Raw genomic sequence first — 20,546 nt, 5'->3', positions numbered from 1 at the left:
GAAGAATCTTTGGGGTCTCAAGCACAAAATTTCAGGGGGTGCCCAAAAGCTCAGAAATCAAGATGAATAACATGTAAATGCCATACATTTTAAAAATAAAAATTTATGCAAAGATCTATGATGATCAAAATATCAAAATTTTAAATACAGCTTTAACCCTGAACTTGTATAACTCAGCCTCATGTATTTCACCTGGTTCAGTGACTTCTCAGGAAAATGAAATGTAAATATAAAAACCATGTCAGGTTAGTTACATTATGCAAATTTCTGTCTCAAAACACCAAGGACTGTAGAGGGAGAAGGAAATGTAGTTTGGAGGACAAAGTCCAGTTAAAGGCATGTTCCGGTAAAGGCTTTTATGCTTCAGTCTGTAAGATTGGGGATCAGGTTAAGTTGCTTGGGAACAAATAAGCAACTAGACAACTGTAACACATGAGATAAGACCTAACCTATGCTTTCATCTGAACTATTTTACAATGTCAATGAGCTACTAAATCTAGTTATAGCTACTTTAATAAGTATTCTTTTTTTTTTTTTTTTTTTTGAGAGAGAGCCTTGCTGTGTCATCAGGCTGGGGTGCAATGGCGCGATCTTGGCTCACTGCAACCTCCGCCTCCCGGGTTCAAGCCATTCTCCTGCCTCAGCCTCCTGAGTAGCTGGGATTACAGGCGCCTGCCACCTCGCCCGGCTAATTTTTTTATTTTTAGTAGAGACAGGGTTTCACCATGTTGGCCAGAATGGTCTCGATCTCCTGACCTCGAGATCCACCCACCTTGGCCTCCCAAAGTGCTGGGATTACAGGCATGAGCCACCACACCCGGCCCCTTCAATAAGTATTCTTTTAAATTTTTGTTTTGTTTTTAAAAGCAAGACATAGTTCTAAAATACATAAAAACCTGAAAGCTAAAATGTGTCCAGTGAACATCATCTGACTATGTGAAGCAAATTAACCACTTCAACTGTAAGACCTACTTTTAAAAGTCTGCTCTTAAGAGGATGCATTTAACCTCTCAAGCATTACAATGGTGAACACAATCATCACAGAAATGGTGACATTAAAAAGGATGTGCATTCATGAGGATATTTTCTGTCCACCAACTCAAATGAACTAACTTAGGAGAATGAATGACTCTGCCTGACACATAGCAAGTACCCAACATACATATACTAAATGAATAAATTAATGAAATGATAAAAGTTGAGAGATGGCTGGAAACAGGTATACTAGGACCAGATTACAAACAACATTGAAACAGAGACTTCATGCTGTGGGCCACTGAGCAAAGGTTTGATGAGGTTTAACAACAACAATCACCACCACCACTACCAAAAACACATGATTCCTTATAGAAAGAACGGGTGATGGGTGGATTGGTAGTGAGCAAATAGCAAATCTAGCAAAAGTTTTGGAAATAGCCTTGGCAATGGTCTATAAGGACCCACTAAAGGGTGAAGACTATAAAACTGGAAGAAGACGAGTGTGGCGAATACTGCTGACTGGTTTCCATTTGCTCCTCTGCCCCTTTCTATAGAAATAGAAAGTTTAGCTGGGTACACAGCCACAGATAGTATTACCAAGCCTTCCATGCTGCTAGGTCATGCAATTGAATTTCTTCATTAACTATGGCTAGGTGCAGAAGTGATACATTCCACTTTCAGGTTACATACTGAAAGAGAAGGGAATGTGATCTCTCCTTCCTCTTTTGCCCTTTCTGAAAACTGGACTGCATCTGTGGTTGTGAGTCATGCTCGATGAGGTGGACAAACACAATACTTTGGAGATGACAAAGCAACTATAGAAGGGGCCTGCATCCCTAACCTGGTTAAGCCACTATACCAGCCCTGTAGCACCTGCCTAGATTGCACATGAGATAGAACTAAACTTACATTGAGATTCATCCACTGTTATTTTTGGATTTTGCAATAACTGCCAAACTGATGTCTAAAACTAATATATATGGACATAAAAAGCATTTACAAAATGGAAAAATCCATGGAATGTGGAGATAAGCTACACTGAATGAGGGAGAATGATGAACTCAAACAATTCCAAGTTTTTATGCCCAGGGAACTAGGACAATAGTGGAACCACCAACAAAATAACAGGTGAGAGGGAGACAAGTGGAATTCAGATGGTGGAAAATAGCCAAGGCAGGAGCTGAAAGTATAGGCCTGGAAGTCAGACAAAAGGGAAAATTTGAAAACAGAAATGTCAGCAAATTTGTATAGTATATACAGAAGAAAAATGTGAAAATTAATAGAATCTAAGACTAAGATAGATCAGAGAATGCCAGAAGCTGAATGATAGGGTATTCTCACAGAAGGCAGGAGAGAGCAGCAGTAATCAGCAAAAGTTCAAAAAAAAAATGTTATTATCCTTTACAGGAAAGAGCTAATGATTAAAATCATGGAATAACAGAATTAGCCTTGATTCAAGCTGACAAACAAATTTAAAGGGAATCTAATGTGGGCTAAATGTCTTAAATCCATTTAAATCTCCCATGAAAAACTAAAGCAATCATTTCTTGAAATAGAAAGGCATTAATTATGGTTCTGAACAAGCCAGATCTCAATAATTCTTTTGTTTAAATTTCCAGAATTCCAAGAGAGAAAAAAACACCCAACAGGTACCTATGTCATTCTGTCCTTTGTAAATTCTCACAATAGAGGAAGAAAAGAGGTGACAGGAATGATGGGAAAATGAAGCATAAGTGCCTTGCTACTCACACATTCTTTCTAAGAGGCTGATTGCGTTTGTTTTGTTTTGTATTTTAAATAGGGATGGAGTCTCACTATATTTTACAGGCTGGTCTCAAACTCTTGGCCTTAAGCCATCCTCCCACCTTGGTCTGCCAAAGTTTTGGAATAACAGGAGTGAGCCAATGCACCCAGCCAGGGGCTGATTTCTGTAAGTAGAAATGGCAAACTGAAACAAATCCTCCTCCTCAATTTTTATTGTTTCATTGGAAGATACAGTGATTTAAATTGCACATTAAGCTTTGAAGTTAATAAAGTTGGCAACATAGAAGCCAACTGTTACATAGAAGAAGAAAGAGTTTGGGAATCTGTATCACTTGTGAGATGTGTTAATATTCCTGGAAGGTCATTAGCATTCCAGAACATTCAGGCAACATTACACTAGGCCCTCCAACAGTCCTTCTTCCCCACCTGACCTGGTTTATCCAACCAGGAGGATATTTTTCAGGGAGAAGTCAGACCAAAGATTTCTGTTTTGTATTCCATTGTCCACTTTATATTGACAAAACACGCCATTTTAGCTTTGTCTTTGAAGATTCTTTTCTCTCTAGTTTTAGTCTGCAGAATGTGTAGTATAGCTGCTTAAGGGACATCAGGAAAGATTCCAGTTTTCTTTACCAGCACATTTTCATAAAAATCAATCATACTAATTCACTTTGTATGAGAAATTGATATCCCTCTCTCTTCCTTTGAAAAGAAATATGTTAGTAATCTCCTTTTTCTCTTCACATAGTGACTGCGTTATCCACGGTCTTTCCAATTGTTTGGAAGACAGTTTTCATTGCTGTTTTTAGTGTTATCCTTGAATCCTATATACAGTATTCCTTTAAATTCTTAATACTGGCATGCATTTTGGGATTCTAAACCCTGTCATTTTTTTACTTAATGACCAGACAATACTTTTCCTTTCTCCAAGTAGATCAGGGTGTGAAAATCTGCTCTAAAATGACCGTTCCTTTACATATGGTTGCAGAATACCTGAACAAAGGTTGCTGTACACAAAGAAACTGGTATTTAAATGCCAGAAATTCTAGAACCACACAGGCCACACCTGAAAATATATACAGACAGATACGAGTGAAACAATGGCAATTTTGCATGTCGAACGCTGTGTCATGAAATGCAACCCCCACCCTCTACCCTGCTCCCACTTAACATATACACACTCTTCTCTTACACCAACTCAAAATAAGAAAAATAGTTTCTTTCCCCTCGGCCTCCCAAAGTGTTGGGATTACAGGCAAGAGCCACCACGCCCAGCCAACTTACAACATTTTAATAGGTATATCTGAGGTTAAAGAGAAATTGTTAGGCATCACAGTTAATTTTGATGTTAATTATAAAATAAATTGAAAAAAAGTTAAGTCTAACCCCAGTATTGTTACATACATAGATGCATATTTCTATCTGGCATCTATAAACATTTGTGCTCACAAAATAAAGCCAATGAAACTATGTTAAATATAAAAATAAGCATACCAACTCACTGGGAGGAAAGGGAGCAAACAATTGTGGAGTGCCCACGATTTTCCAAATGCTTTAAACATTCTCACTGAATCCTTTCAAAAACCGTCAGAAAAAAAAAAAAAAAAATTAGTACCATTGGATGCCTAAGGAAGCTTGAGGTTATAATCGAGCCAGTGCCAAGCAAGGTCAAGTCATGAATCCAGGTCTGTCTGCCATACTGACTTAATACTAATAGTAGTGGTTGACTAAGTCGATTCACAAGGAGCAACAAAAAGAAATATACTTTTCAGACTTTGTCTGAAAGTAAAGTTGACGAATTCTACTTTAAAGGTCACTTTTGATACATCCCATATTTTTTCAAAATGGTTTCTGTAAGTTGCCCTCTTAGCATTGTAGTTTAACACCAGATATTCCATCCCTACGTTGATAAGATCAGTCAGCTGCTCAAAGGAGTCTGGTCTGTTTCAAAAAGCACACACAAATGCGCCCATGAGGGCAGCTCAAGACTACTAATAAATGTGTTGTCATATTGTGTATCCACCAGAAAGTGATTTGATAGACTCCTAGAGATACAGAGGGGAAAGGTGGAAGAGAAGTACAAAAAAAAAAAAAAAAAAAAAAAAAGCTAGCACATATCCCCAGTTTTAAAAAATGTTTTTGAAGTAAATATTATAATTTTGTGCCCTTTTGAGTCAGTCAAGATACTGCTATTAAATGGATGTGATTTTGGTTAGCTAAATGACCCCTTACAAAGCAATAAGCCCTTTGAACTTTAGTTTCTTCTTCTGCATAGGTAACCTGTTGGAAATTAAAGGGCTTTTGCAAGGTCAACCTGCTTGAATCTGGCTGAGAGGCGGCGTCAATGGTGTGTGCACTGGGCACGGGAAGTTAGATGGTCATAAATGTTTGGTCATGGAAGGCTAAGGCTGGCAAAGACTAACATTAAAGACAGTATAATGCTACGCACGCGAGCTTTGGAGACATACTGGCTCTAGAACATAATAGCTATATGACTTGGGCAAACTCAGCTCACATTTCTTTATTTGTACTGTGCAAATAAAACTTCCACCTCACAGGATGTTGTGAAGATTAAATGAGACAATGTCTGAAAAGTACTTAATGTAATTCCTAACACTTAGTAAGTGTTTAATAAACAGAAGTTGCTATTATGACTATTCTTTGTACCAAAGGAAAAACTGTGCTTTAGAAGGCTGAATGACTAGCACAAGGTCACAGGCCATTCCTTTATTGAGGTGTCAGGTTAGGGCATGGAGGATAAACTCAGCTTCATCTAAAACCAAATGACCTCTAAATAACCAATTATATGCATAGGACCAGAAAATATCTATGAAAATTTAAAATGCATTTTAACTATTTTTTTCATTAAAAACTGACTTTACAACCAACTTTCTTTTTTCCTTTCCCTGACATCTGTTTCCTTTCAAAACTAACTCTGTGTGAATTCCTGTGTCATTTTGATCTCATTATTTATTGGACTGAAGGTCTCTCTCCTGAGTCTACTTTGTCCTAACATTGTCACAGCTCTTTCATTCTCCTATACCCAAGAAAAAGTACACACAGCAGAGGAATGCATTAGAAGGATCTTATTCAGAGGAATATTTCTTTGATAACTATTTAACATGCTGCAGATTTAGATGCTTTTATCTAAATAAGATGCAGATAGTTTTGAATTTTAGACTAAGAAAATAATTTGAGATAAAATTTTGCAATAAATTCATTTTAAAGGGCCCTTTGAAGAGTGATTCCTAGGCATTATCTGTAAGAACAATCTCTCAAAAGGAAACTGGCCAAATTAAGATTTCATATTTTGCTCAACAATAAAGAGACAAAGGTTGAAATGTTCATTTCTGGTTTTCCTACTTATGTTTACTAAGCAATGCAGCCTAACCTTATTTCTTTTTGTCATTGCTGTCATTTTGAAAAATTTTTAACCCAGGTATATGGATCAACAAGAACAAAAAAAAGCTTAATTTTTCTAATTCATGATCTTTCTAGAACTGGAGAAGCATTGATAGACGTTCACTGTATTAGGCTGTACAGACTATATATTTCATGGCTGCAAGGAAGATTAATAGCTAAATGTAAACACTGTTGATGTCACTAAATTTGAATTTTAAAATACACTAATATGCTTTTTACAAAGGTTTATTTTTCCCTAAAGCGGTGTTAACTAGGCATACTAAATTCTAAACGTTACAATTATATATTATATATTTGCCTTTAGAAGATGAATTATTTAGATATGCTTCATTTTAAGGCATTACATTAAATTAAATTTAAAGGCAAGAAGGCTATAAACAAAATGAAAATAAACAACAACACCAAAAAGTTGATGGAAATATATCTAATGTCAGACGAGGAACACTGGCTCATATCCATAATCCCAGCACTTTGGGAGGCCGAGTTAGGAGGATTGCTTGAGACCAGGAGTTCAAGACTATCCTGGGCAACACAGTGAGACTTTACCTCTAGAAAAAATAGAAAAATTAGCTGGACATGGTGGCATGTACCTGTAGTCCCAGCTACTTGGGAGGATGAAGCAGAAGGATTGCCTGAGCCCAGGAGTTTGAGTTTACAGTGAGCTATGATTGCACATCACTGCACTCCAGCCTGGGTGACAGAGAAAAACTGCATTCTAAAATAAATAAATAAATACATACATACATAAATTTAATATTTACATTTAGTATCAAAATTATCTCCTTCCTTTAATCTGAGAATGACCACAAGTCTCATATTTAGGCCAATGACAGTCATAACTAGCTGAATTTATACTTCCTATAACAGTACCTTGCTCATGTCAGGATTTGTCTGGCTCAGAGAAAAATGGCAGCGGCAGTGCTGAGTCACTGAAACCAATTCTCAATGAAGCATCTGCTGCTGAAAGCTGGGCTTCAAACATCAATCAATCTCTGATTGTTGCAGCTAGTCTGTGGATTTTGTCAGTTGTTGGTACTTTCACCACACTGCAGTATTACTATTGTCATATCATACTGCACTAGTTGATATAACATCATCTTGTAGAGACCTTCAATATGAGAATATCCACATCCTCATGAATATGTAAATAAGCTTTTGAAGGAAGTGGGACAAAGAACATATGTTCTAAATGCTAAAATACTAATTTTCAGTAGAATGATTCCACTCACCTCCACATTTCTCTGAGGCACTGGTCTGAAAAAATCATACTTCAGCCCTAAAACAAATACAAATATGGTGTTCTGGGTCCCATTGTTTCCCCCGAAAATATATGAAAGTCCTAACCCCCATACATGTGAATGTGATCTTCTTTGGAAATAAGGTCTTGGCAAATGTAACCAAGTTAAGATGAGGTCACACTGGAGTAGGGTAGGCCCTTGATCCAATATGACTGGTGTCCTTATAAAAAGAGGGAAGGCAATGTAAGGACGGACACACGGAGAATGTCCTGTGAAGAGAGAGGCGGGACACATCTACCAGCTGAGGGATACCTGGAGCTACCAGAACTGAAAGAGACAAGAAGGATCCTTCCCTCTAGGCTTCAGAGGGAGCATGGCCCTGGAAACACTTTGAGTTTAGGCTTGTGTCCTCCAGAACTATGAGCAAATAAATTTCCTTTGTTTTAAGCCACCCAGTTTGTGGTACTTTCTTGTGGCAGCCATTTTGGTACATCCACCTGGGGATGATGGTAGACTCTTAGCAGCTCCTGGAGGGCACAGGTATAAACTATGTTAATCCAGGAAACATAGTAATTTAACAGACTCTTCTTTCAGGTTACATTTTCTCAGATTCATCTTTTTTAAATTAAAACATCTCTAAATGTGTAGCCAATTCCTAAGATAAGCAAAACCAGGATGAGACTAATAGATCTTAGATTAAAGAATACATTAAAATGGTTTGAAATGGACCAAGTATTCTAGAATAGCTTGTGCTTCTAGTGCTTTTAGGTGTCATCTCATGATCTGTGGGTATATTACCCATGCCCAGAAGTTTCAATACACTGAAAATAAACGAGATGTAATAGAATCACCAGAGTCCAATTTCCATGAAGTTTTTCAAGGCAAAGGAAATGAAGACGAAATAATACAATCGGGATAAGGTAAACAACAGAAAAAGACCTAAGGAATTGAGTCACTAAACTAAACCTACATAATTTATTGCTCAAGCCTCTCTCTTGGAAGGCAGACAAACAGCAGCTAGAATTAGACACCCCTGAGTGTTGCTAGCTCCACTACTGACTAGCTCTGTGTCTTTGGACAAGTTATATACCCTCTCTAAACTTCAGTTTACTCATTAGTAAAGAGACAGTAATAATTTTACCAACCTCATAAAGAAAGATTTCAGTAGTTGTAGAAATGTTATTACTAACTTCAATGTTAGCTTAAGTTGCCACTTCACTCATAGAAAAGATATTCCTCTATGCCTCAGCTTTATGTTTTTCAATCAGAAAGAGGCCAGGTACTTTGGGAGGCCAAGGCAGGTGGATCACCCGAGGTCAGGTGTTCGAGACCAGCCTGTCCAACATGGGGAAATCATGTCTCTACTAAAAATACAAAAAAATAAAAATAAAAATAAAAGAATAACTGAGCATGGTGGCTCATGCCTCTAATCCCAGCTACTCAGGAGGCTGAGGCAGAAGAATTGCTTGAACCTGGGAGGCGGAGGTTGCAGTAAGCCAAGATTGTGCCATTGTACTCCAGCCTGGGCAACAAGAGCGAAACTCCAAAAATAAAAAATAAAAAAAGGAGACAAGGAAAGAAGAGAGAAGGAAGGAAGGGAGGAAGGGAGGAAGGGAGGAAGGGAGGAAGGAAGGAAGGAAGGAAGGAAGGAAGGAAGGAAGGAAGGAAGGAAGGAAGGAAGGAAGGAAAGAAGGAAGATCAACTCCAAAATTGGTGAACTCTAAAAAGTACTCATAAAGTACTTTTTATGAGTACTTTATTAGTACTCATATGCCAATAAAGTTACCACCACAATCACCTGGACTCAACTGAACAATTTTACTCTTCACTGCAAAGGGTAAAACCTTTGCAAACTTTGTTGCTAAGAACGTCTCTAAAATGTTCCAATTTCTCTCTCCTGTTAGGTAAATACAAGATACTGAAAAAGGAAGTATTCTTTTGGTAACTGAGTCTCTTGCAGTTTTGATGGTCATCATTATGAATATCTAATATTATTAAGATGGTCTTTTTAAAATTATACTTTAAACTAATAAATATATCACAATAGCCTTTTATAATGTATAAAATATGTTCACAGTGCTGAATCTATCCTCTGATAACATCATCCTATTATTTTGCTTCATTTTGCTTCTTCATCCATATATGAAGTTTCAAGTATCTAAAAAGCCAGCTATCATGTCCTAAGTCTTCACTTCTAGAGCTAAAATAAGTATCAATCATATATAATATTTTTTAAAAAATTCCCCAAACTGTTCTAGAACAGTTAAATTTTTTAACCTAAATATAGTTATTGATATTTTAGACTGAAAAATATCATATTGTTGATGTCAGTATATCAGTCTGTCCTGATATCATTGGGTCTACTATATGTTCTTTTCTTAGCCTTGTGTCATCAGCATAGTTGACAGAAATACCTTCTAATGTTAAACAGTTTTGTCAAGAAGAGTGATATGAAGAATGTCACTAAAGATTTTCCTGCACCTTGAAATAGGTCCTTTTAAGAAAGAAAGAGAGGGTTCATAAATAGATCTTGGATCTGAAGACTTTTTAAGACGGAAATACTCCTCAAAGTGATCTACAGATTCAAATACAAGCCCCATCAAAATCCAACTTTCTTTTTTACAGAAATTGACATACCGATCCTGAATTTTAATTGGAATTCAAGAAATGCAAAACAGCCAAAACCCCCTTGAAAAAGAACAAACTTGGGGGACTCACCTTTATTGATTTCAACATTTACTAACAAAGCTACAGTTACTAAGACAGTATGATACTGGCAAAAGATACATAGATCAATGGAATAGAATTGAAAGTCCAGAAGTAAACCCATACGTTTATAGTGAATTGATTTTCAATAAGTGCCAAGGCAATTAATTCAGTGCAAGAAAGCACTGTCTTTTCAAAAAGTTATGCTGAGACAACTGGATATCAGATGCAAAAGAATGAAGTTGGACCTATACCTCACACAATATACAAAAATTAACTAAAAATGAACCACAGATCTAAATGTAAGAGCAAACACTATGCAACTTTTAGAAGAAAACATAGGAGTAAGCCTTTGTGACCTTGGTTTAGGCAATCATTTCTTAGATATGACACCAAAGCACAAGTGACAAAAAAAAATTGATAAATTGAACTTCATCAAAATAAAAAGCCTTTGTGCACCAAATGACAGCATCAAAAGTGAAAAGGCTACCTACAGAATTGGAAAAAAACACTTGCCAATCATATGTCTGATAAGAGACTTGGACCTTAAGTATATATAGAACTACAAGTAAATAATAAAAAGATACGTAACCCAATTTAGAATATGGGCAGTGAACATAAATATACATTTCTACAAAGAAGGTATGTAAATGGTCAATAAGCACATTAAATGATACAGAGCATCATTATCCCCTATTAGGGAAGTGCAAGTTAAAACCATGTTGAAATACCACTTTACAATCACTAGGATGACTATAACTAAAAAAAACAATGACAAGTGTTGAGAAGGATACAGAGAAATGGCAGGCCTCATTCATTGCTGGCTGGAATGTAAAATGATGCAGTCTCTTTGGAAAATAGTTTAGCATTTCCTCAAACTGTTAAACATAGGGTTACCATATGATGCAGCCGTTCCACTCCTAGATATATAACCATAACCAAGAGTAATGAAAGTATATGTCCACAAAGAACTTCTACAGGAATATTCACAGCAATGTTGCTCATAATAGCCAAAAAGTAGAAAAAACACACAGGCCCATCGTCACTAATAAATGCATAAATAAAATGTAGTATATTCTTACAGTGTAATATTACTTGGCAATAAAAAGGAATGAAGGATTGATACATGCTACAATATTGATGATCCTTGAAAACATTATGCTAAATGAGAGGAACCACATGTTGTATGATTTGATTTATATAAAATGTCCAAATATCAAATTTACAAAACAAGAAAAATTTGTGGTAGCCTAAGGATGGTGAGGGAGTCCCTAGGCTTTGGGGGAAATAGGGAGTCACAACTAATGTTTATAGGGTTTATCTTTGGGGTGAAGAAAATGACTTAAATGCATTGTGGTGACGTGACAGTGTGTGAATATACTAGAAACTATTTAAATGGGTGGCTTTTATGGTAGCAAATTATGTCAATAAAGTTTTTTTAAGCTAAATAAATTGCCTCAGATGATGTTACTGCTGAGTGTGAATCTCTGAGGGAGGATTGCAGTGTGCGGTATGCCAATCATGTTTATCCATACAATTTATTCTTGTAGCATTTTGATGAACACATTGGTTACAGATCCCAAATTGAGCTTATTTTATTTTTTCAAATGTAGAAATAGGATGCCAGCTTGTTACATTTAACAAATCATGTATATTTTCTACCTTTTGATTATTCTTCTAAAACACTAAAAATGTCTAAGTATAAATATTTAATCTATAAATGTAAGTGTCTTACACATAAAAGGCTTATTAAATGAGTGGGTCTTGAGATGAATGGTAATATTGATTGTAGAAATATATCAATCACTGGGTTTTCTCTCTTATTTACAATCCTGTTGCAAATATGTTTTCTTGAAGAAATCACACATTTCCATATGAGAACATCTTCCTTTGGTTGCTTAATAATAAACATGATCATTTTAGCCTAATCCTTTAGGCTATAGAATTGCAAAGGTGGGGAGAACTGCCTGCTTGTATTCTAATCAAGAATTTGTACTTAATGAAACAGAAACTTTTTACTGTAAGTAACCATGTGCTCATTTAATTCCAAGATATCCATGCCCTGTATACTTTCCAGCGATTACAATTGTAAACATATAGGAAGCCTTCTCAGGCCTGAGGTCCAAGCATGAACATGATTGTATCTGTGGTTTAGTCTGTAAGAGAACAACATATCCCAAGGCTACAGCATGATCAATTTGGAAGGGACCTTAGAGGAGAATATGTTTAACTCTTTCATCTCAGTCCTCTAGTTCCATAGCTGAAATCCTACATGCTTTGGTCTCCGAGTTGCTGAGATGAAGAGTGAAAGTGTAATTAGGTCTCTAGAGATTCAGCCCAGTGTTCCTTCCACCATATCATCTTGTCTTTCAAAACAAAGGGCAACATGGGCTTCTTCACTTTTGACCATACTGTCCACAACAGTGGAAGTGCATATGAGTATGAGAAACCCACCTTAATTGGTGGGGGCTTTTCTCATGTATGTCAGAATCCACCAGGCTCTGCTGTGTTCAGGAAACACCTGCAAATGATTCAGTGCTTAGCCTTCTCATTTATCTAGAAATTTGTTTGACATTTCCAACTCATTTGTAAAGGAAAACTAAAGTAGATAATTAATTTTCATGCTCTTTCAGAATATTTTAATATCATGCTGCACTAGATAAATGTTTCCATTTTTATTTTTCTTTAACCCAGCTCTTTCTATTGTGTACTGTCATTCTCTGTGTCTTTTCACATGAAACCTCCTTGTTTTTTTTCCATTTTTTTCTTTTAATTGTGTTCTCTAAATACAGCATGAGCAGGAACCTCTCAGCTAATAGATTTTCAATTACTTTATTTCTACATTTACAGATTCTCCTCTCGCTACTTCATTAAATCAGTGCTAGTGATACACATAGGTTACTTTACCAAAAAATAGCTCAAGACTGAGAGTTATTAAATTATAGTTTTAACCTGCACTTGTACCCCTGAAATTAAAATAATAGTTAAAAATAAAAATAAATGCTAGTTAAGAAGATGCCTTTCCTTTCAAACAGTGGAACTCTCGCCATGTTTCACTCTTGCCATTTCACTGTTTGAAAGGAAGATCATATTCCTTTCACAAAGATAAGTTTACTCAGTGCTTTTGTGGGGAAAACAATCAAGTACCTATAGCTAGATCATATAAGAACCAAATGGCCTCACAAAATGATTTCATATTCAGTTTGATTTATCCGTAGATCGATTATGCACAATGTCTTTAAAAGCACAATTAAATTTTGCATAATCTCTGAAGGAAACAGCACAGTAAGGAATGAATCTTTCAGATGTCAACAATTTTGAAAATATCTTTCTAAAGAGTATTCACACATACATAGAACTCTCTATGTAGACATTTAAAAATACATTCAAGTTTATTTTATATGTATATAAAGCCTCATTAACTTGCTAAGTCAATTACAGACTAAATAAAATTCTAATGAGAGCTAGAGATCTTTAAACTTTGTCAGAAAAAAATTATTTTAAAGTGTTTAGAAGCATGTAAATAACATGCAAATAGAAATGTCTCTTCATTTTAAAAGTTCATATGACTTCTATTTGGTAAAGTGTAGTTTCATTCCTTATGAAAAGTTGCTTTGATTAATAATATTATATAATTCAAGCTTACTGTTTAATATTATTTTAAAAATGGGTGCTCCATTAGGCTATGATTCTTTTTTGTTCAACCCTACATTCCCAGCAGTATCTAGAGGAGTGCGTGGCAGATGGTAAGTATGTACTCAATAAAAATTTGTCAAATGAATGCTTAACAAATGAATAAATGCTACTGTTAACATAAACATTTAACATTACCAAGATTCCTTCTCTTCAGTGATTCAGATTCTCTTCAGTGATTCAGATTTAAGGTAAGAGGATGTAGTAGCCAGTAGTGGTCCTGAGATAGGTTCTGCTTTTGCCAACAAACAAGGCTTTCCTCTGGCCTTAATTCAGAAAGACCTCTGCCCAGAAAGGGTCTCCACTAATAAGGAAAAATCAAGTTTAAACTCTAAGTTTATGTTAAACTTCCATGTGATCGGTGCATCACACCATTATGAAAGCAACAATTTCAAGCTTGAAAACAGGAAAAATAAGAGTATAAATGAATGAAGGCAATTGGTTAAATGTTAAATATCAGGGAATTGGATTTATTAACATCTCAAGGGACAGTATTTAAATTATAATCTTAAAGCACTCAGCAAACTAGCCAATGCATTTCCTACTCTGCAGTAGAGTAAGATGTAGCCAAAAGTTGTATCATTGCTTTTACGAATTTGTAAATCAAATATGATTCGTCACTTAGTAAAGATCATTTAATTATCTTAATTATACAGTAACTAATTTAGTGATCATGTGTGCCTGATGTTGTCAAGGAATAATATACACGACTTGGCCCACACTAGTTCTGCAAATATAAGTTATGTCTAATATTTCCTATTAATTATTCCAGAACCAGCACAAAACCAACCCATTACAAAAACATTTTAGACTCCCAGAAGATTGAAAGTACATAATATTCTAAATTATTTTTAATTAACAAACTAAGGTTCTAGGAAGCTTTTTCTTTGAATTTGCATAAAAGATTAGTAAATTTAATTTTAGTATATATCCTAATCAGCATGATATAAAGAGCTTCATCCAGTGATTCAGGACAATAGCAGAAAATCAGAATTTGTGAGTTTATCTTTAAGGCTAGTGTACACACCACACATATCTGATATATGATAAAACCCTTATCTTTACTGTGTCCCTTAATGGCTCAAGAAAGAGCTACATGATTCCTGCATCTGTGAAGCTGGACTGAAAGAATTTTTATTGGTTTTCATGAGTACATCGAGATGTGGCTGAAAGCCAGTGTTTAAATTGGATAGCTTCCATATCTTTCAAACATTAGAAACATACAGCTGAAAAAAGAGCAATAAATATCAACAGAGTTTTCTGGAAACATCAATATAAGAAAGATTCCAAGCAATTTCTGCTAAACCATGGTAAAAAAGGAAGTAGCATTGTAGATATGCCCAAAACTGGAGACAGTCCCAATACTTCTGCAATCATTCACTCATAAACTCCCCTCAGTATCAAATTCTACATATTTCACTAAAAATGAAAGCCAAGTTAGCTACAAAATATAATCTACATCAATCACTGACATCAATAAAAAACAACTAATGACGCTAACATAATTGTGATACTAGGTTGGGACAAATAGCTGCATTTTGGGGGTAGGTGATCACCAACACCTATTGCAAGTCAACTGAATAACCACTTTGAAAAAATGTGTACATTTCCAAGCATTTTGGTGATGTTCATGTGAGCCCCTAATGAATATGTAGCCACGAGTAGCAATTTTAGACTCAAGTCCTCCTAGATAAAGGGAAACACCAACAGCAACCTGTTGAAAGCTTTGATCATCATTTATTCATTTAACAAATGTTTATTGAACAACTGGAAGATAGTTGGGGTAAAAAAGCCTTAAAGACTAAATAAGAAGTAGCTATGTGAGATGATAGATATGTTAATCTATTTCACTATTTTAACTGTTTTATTTTGTGCATATATTTCATAACATCATGTTACAAACCTCAAACATACACAATAAAATTTATTTTAAAAGAAGACTAAAAGAGAATATATATAAGTAATCAGATACATAATTTACACTTTATAATTCTAAAAGGGAAAAATAAGTCATTAGATAATAATGAGAACTCAAGGAGTATTTAAATCAGATGAGGAAACAGAGACAGCCTCTTTGAGGAGGTGAACAACCTGGAGATGTATGTGGCAAATATAGCTAGTGTGCATAGAGCAAACATACGGATCATTGGTGGTCTTGCCTTTACTGGCTTTTATCTATAAGCCAGTTCTGCTTTGACTCCCTCAGTACTACGTCTATAATTTTGGAATTCCCTTGTTTCTCTCATGTTCCACTCCCTGGATGCCTGACACCCCCATCAAACTTCTTGCCCCTTCACTTCTCCCAGCTGGGTTTCTGGCTGAGGAGCTAAAGCTGCAACTCCATGGTCCTGTCTCACTGTGGGTCAGGGGCAGTGACAGCCAGACATGTGGCATGAATGGGGACAAATCTCAGTAGTGATACATCAGTTTGGCTAAAAAGCTTTGCTTGATGTTATGGGAACAATTTCTTAGCACAATAGGCAAATTTAACTTCTTTCAAATTCAAATACTATACTTAAAATATACTTAAGTAAAAAACTTTATTTAATTCTCCATGAACTGATTATTTTCAACTGTATAGCAATATGCTTAAAGTCATAGTGTGCAGTTTACCTAAAATAAAAAATGACATTTATGCAATTGTTACTCTTCTCTGAAAGAGGATTTAAACTTTCATGATATGTCTACAATATACTATTCTTTTATGTAACAGACTTATCAGATCTTTTATTTAATGGACACAAAGACATCTGGTCAGATTATACTGGTACATACAATAGTTACATAGTCAGTTGTTTTTTTTATAAATATTTGTAAGTGCTAAGCCTGAAGATTTCCTAGAAAGAAAGGAAAAGAATCTCTTAAGAATATTATATCATATCCAGACAAACAAAACTCACAATACCATAAAAGATAAATTATTATCAAGGGGAGGAAAAAATACAAAAATATAACATGGTTACCGTTGAGCTCAAATTTTACAATTTCAGGCACCTTTTTAAGTTTTTGTTTCAAAGCTCCAGATCTGGACAGAGCATAAATAACTACTTCTTTCTCAGTATTTTATACATAGAAGAATAAGCCTAAAATGACTTTTTTTCCTTATATAGGCTAGTATAATAGTCAGTAATAAGAGATCCTTACACAGGGTATCTAATTATTTTAAAAGTAAGTTATTTTGATTAGCATTATCAACATTAAGTTTATTCTCTCTAGAAATATATCTTTTCCCATAATTTTCATCACTATTAGTTGCTATATATGTGTAATTTTATTTATTTATGTTTGTCTTCTGTACTAGGCTGTTACCTCCATGAAGGCAGTGTCTTCATCTGTCTGGCTGCTACAACAGAATCCCGTAGAGTGGGCAGCTTATAAACAAAAAAAATTTATTTCTCACAGTTCTGGAGGCTGAGAAGTCCAAGGTGGAGGCACCGGCAGATTTAACATCTGGTGAGGGCCTGCTTTCTGGTTCATAAATGGCTACATTCTTGCTGCATCTTCACATTAAGAAAAGAGAGAGAGTTCTCCTGGGTTTCTTTTAAAAAGGCACTAATCCCATTCATGAGGGCTCCACTAGCATGTTCTAGCCACCTAACAAAGGTTCTGTACTTCCTAAAACCATCACCATGGTCTTTATGATGTCAACGTATAAACATTTTTTAGTGGAGAGAACACAAATATTCTGTCTATAGCAGTCAGGTGCCATTTCCATTTTTTGTTCCACATTTTTAGGTCCTCAATATGTTTTTATTGAAACAGCAAATTTTTATAATGATAAACAGACTATATGGTACTTATACATAAGAATTAAAAGTCCCTGGATCTAAACTACTTGGGAGGCTGTGGCAGCAGAATCTCTCAAACCCGCGGGGGCGGAGGTTGCAACGAGCTGAGATCATGTCACTTCACTCCAGCCTGGGCAAAAGAGTGAAATTCTGTCTCAAAAACAAACAAACAAACAAGAAAGTCCCTGAATATTAACTGAAATGCAGGAGAGAAAACAGGAAAGCCAAAAGTAAATTTAAGTTTCTAACCATATTAGGAGAATGAACCAAAAAGTGAGCTAACATGATTCATATTTTTCTCTTACAAGAAAAAAATCTGAACTATTAAGATATATTTCTCTTACTAACACTGAAATTGTGAAATAGTATGAAGTTAAAAAATATATAAATCTAGCGTAATATATTCAGACAGATTATGAATAAATCAGTACAGAAAAAATATAACAACTGATGACTGGAAATAAGGTCTACCTCTGTTTTTGAAAGTTGAGGATAGAATACCAAAATGGAGGTTTACATTCTTAAAATCTGCAACCACATAATAATGTTGACCGATATTTGTGGTCCTACTTAGCCTTGGTTAAGAACCCTGAACATAGCGTTCAATAAATGCCCATTATTAAGACAATAAACAATATTCTAGAGGTAAATGGCAACTTGTGTGAGTTTACCTTTAGCATATAACATATGGAGTCACAGTTAAAGGACTGGAAGAAATGACAGGAAGGACAATTCTCATCTCCACTCAAACTCCTATTTGTTTCCATATTTTTATGTTTAGGAAATGGAGAATTGGCAACAAGGAAAATACACTTTGCATGTATCCTGTACCGTGCACGTTACACAAACATGATCTTATTCCAACAGAATGCCCTGAAGTATCTACATTTTCTTTATGAGGAAATCAGTTAACCTCCTAATAAAAATCCAAACCCTGGTCTGACTCCAAACCCTAAATTCTTCATACTTCATCTTATTGACAGAGCAGAACGTAAAGATTAGGGCTTATGAAAAACCAGAAGAGGCAATAGAAAGAATCAGATTGGCTTCAAGCACAAAGATTATCTGGCCTTAAATAAAATGCAGGTGCATGTCTTGCTGGCCATAATTGGAGAAGGGGGAAGGCACCCAGTGAACGAGGGAATTGTTGATTGTTAGAAAGCCCCCCTTGCCTTTTTTTTTTTTTGAGACGGAGTCTCTCTCTGTCGCTCAGGCTGGAGTGCAATGGCACCATCTTGGCTCACTGCAACCTCTGCCCCTCAGGTTCAAGCCATTCTCCTGCCTCAGCCTCCTGAGTAGCTGGGACTACAGTGCATCACCATGCCCAGCTAATTTTTGTACTTTTAGTAGAGACAGGTTTTCACCATGTTGGCCAGGCTGGTCTGGAACTCCTGACCTCAACCTCCCAAATTGCTGGGATTACAGGTGGGAGCCATTGCACCTGGCCAGGAAGCCCCTTAACTCCAATTTTTTTTTTCAAATAATCCCTTCAAGTTACATTAAAGAGAATCCACTGAGTTTAACAGAGAGAATAAAGTGCATGTTCCGGAGTCAAATTCCCCCCACCCCATCACCGCCCTACCAGGTTTGAATGCTAAACCATCAGAAAACCTGCTCTAGAGGTTCTTCATAAAAATCTCTCGCACAGCTGTAGCTTGGCACCTACAATCCTGTCAGAGCAATTTATGTCTTTCCTCTTGGCCACCAGAACACATGCAAAAGAGAAGAACACCAACACACATCATTATTCCACATAAGGAAATCACAAGAGCTTGGCTGGAGATGCTAGTCACCTGGAAAAACAATCCAGGAAGCCCTTTCACCTTGCTTGGTGATGACTAATCAGATGTTCACCCACGAATGTGTTCCTTTCACTCAGCCAAGAGATCACTCTAGTCATGTATCAACCTCATTATTTTCTTTTTAGTACATTTTAAACATTTTAAATAATAGACTGAGAAAGCTCACCTATCCAGGGACCAGTTTTCTGGAACTTTCCAATTCTAGAATTCTTCCTGAGTAGCCAAACAAAACCAAACTCCAAACCTGTTAGCAGAATTAGCCCCTGCACAGGCAGCAATAAATGAGTACAACTGAAAAGGGTCCTGGACCCAAAGATCAGGACAACCCCACTGTGTTATGGATGTGTCAATTCAAAGACATTAATAACAATAGACCACAGGCAATTTTCTGAAGAGTGAAAAAAAGTCTGTTGAGAAAAGGCTACTTCAATTAAACCTTTTTGGAGGGCAGGGAAGCAAGAGCCAAATCATACTACTAAGGAGCATTTTGTGGCTGCAATATTTTATTCTATATTTTAAAGAAAAAGAAAGTGTTACCTACAACTTCTTCAAGAAACCAAGTTCTGGAGCCTGTGCATGTAATTAGCTTCAATCTTTGTGGACACAGCACCTACATCTATCTGCCTGTATATGGGATGACTCTGAGTCATCCAGAGCAAAGTTAAACTACAGTTTAGTTAGGCCATAGGCCCCAGCTGTTCAATCAAACATTAATCTAGGTGGTGTGGTAAAGGAATTTTGCAGATATATGTAACATCTATAATCAGTTGATTTAAGTAAAGGAGATTATCCTCAATAATCTGGGTAGGTTTTGCTCAGTCATCAAAAGAACAGATGAGTGCTTTCCCTGACGAAGAAGACATTCTACCTGTAGACTATGCAGCTTCAGTTTCCTCCAGGGAATTCCCAGCTTGCAGATTGCCCTAAAGATTTTGGACTTGCCCAGCCAGCCTCCATAATCACACAAATCAATTAGTTTGAATAAATTTCTCTCTCTCTCTCCACACACACACACACACACAAACACATATGCACACAACATATATGTGTGTGTGTGTATGTACATTCTCCATAAGTTGCACCTGAAGTTATATCAGAGCAATTTCTGTTTTTCTGGTGGAGCCATAACTGACTGATACAGATTTTTGTAGTAA

At 36.0% G+C, this 20,546-nt stretch overlaps 1 protein-coding gene across 6 annotated transcripts in view; it reads right to left on the bottom strand.

Moving 5' to 3' along the window:
- Positions 1-20,546, bottom strand: part of PKIB (cAMP-dependent protein kinase inhibitor beta) — a 136,366-nt gene that overhangs the window by 52,147 nt on the left and 63,673 nt on the right. Inside the window, exon 1 of one of the 6 annotated variants that reach the window (XM_023230641.1) lies at positions 19,930-19,976. The exons of the other annotated variants lie outside the window; for them this stretch is intronic. The gene's annotated coding sequence lies outside the window, so the exon portion shown is untranslated. Of the gene's footprint in view, positions 1-19,929; positions 19,977-20,546 lie in introns of those variants that run through there. 6 annotated transcript variants of the gene reach the window in all.

Source organism: Piliocolobus tephrosceles, chromosome 5, assembly GCF_002776525.5.
Source record: "Piliocolobus tephrosceles isolate RC106 chromosome 5, ASM277652v3, whole genome shotgun sequence".
Classification (NCBI taxonomy): domain Eukaryota; kingdom Metazoa; phylum Chordata; class Mammalia; order Primates; family Cercopithecidae; genus Piliocolobus; species Piliocolobus tephrosceles.
This window is presented reverse-complemented; position numbering and strand designations above follow the sequence as displayed.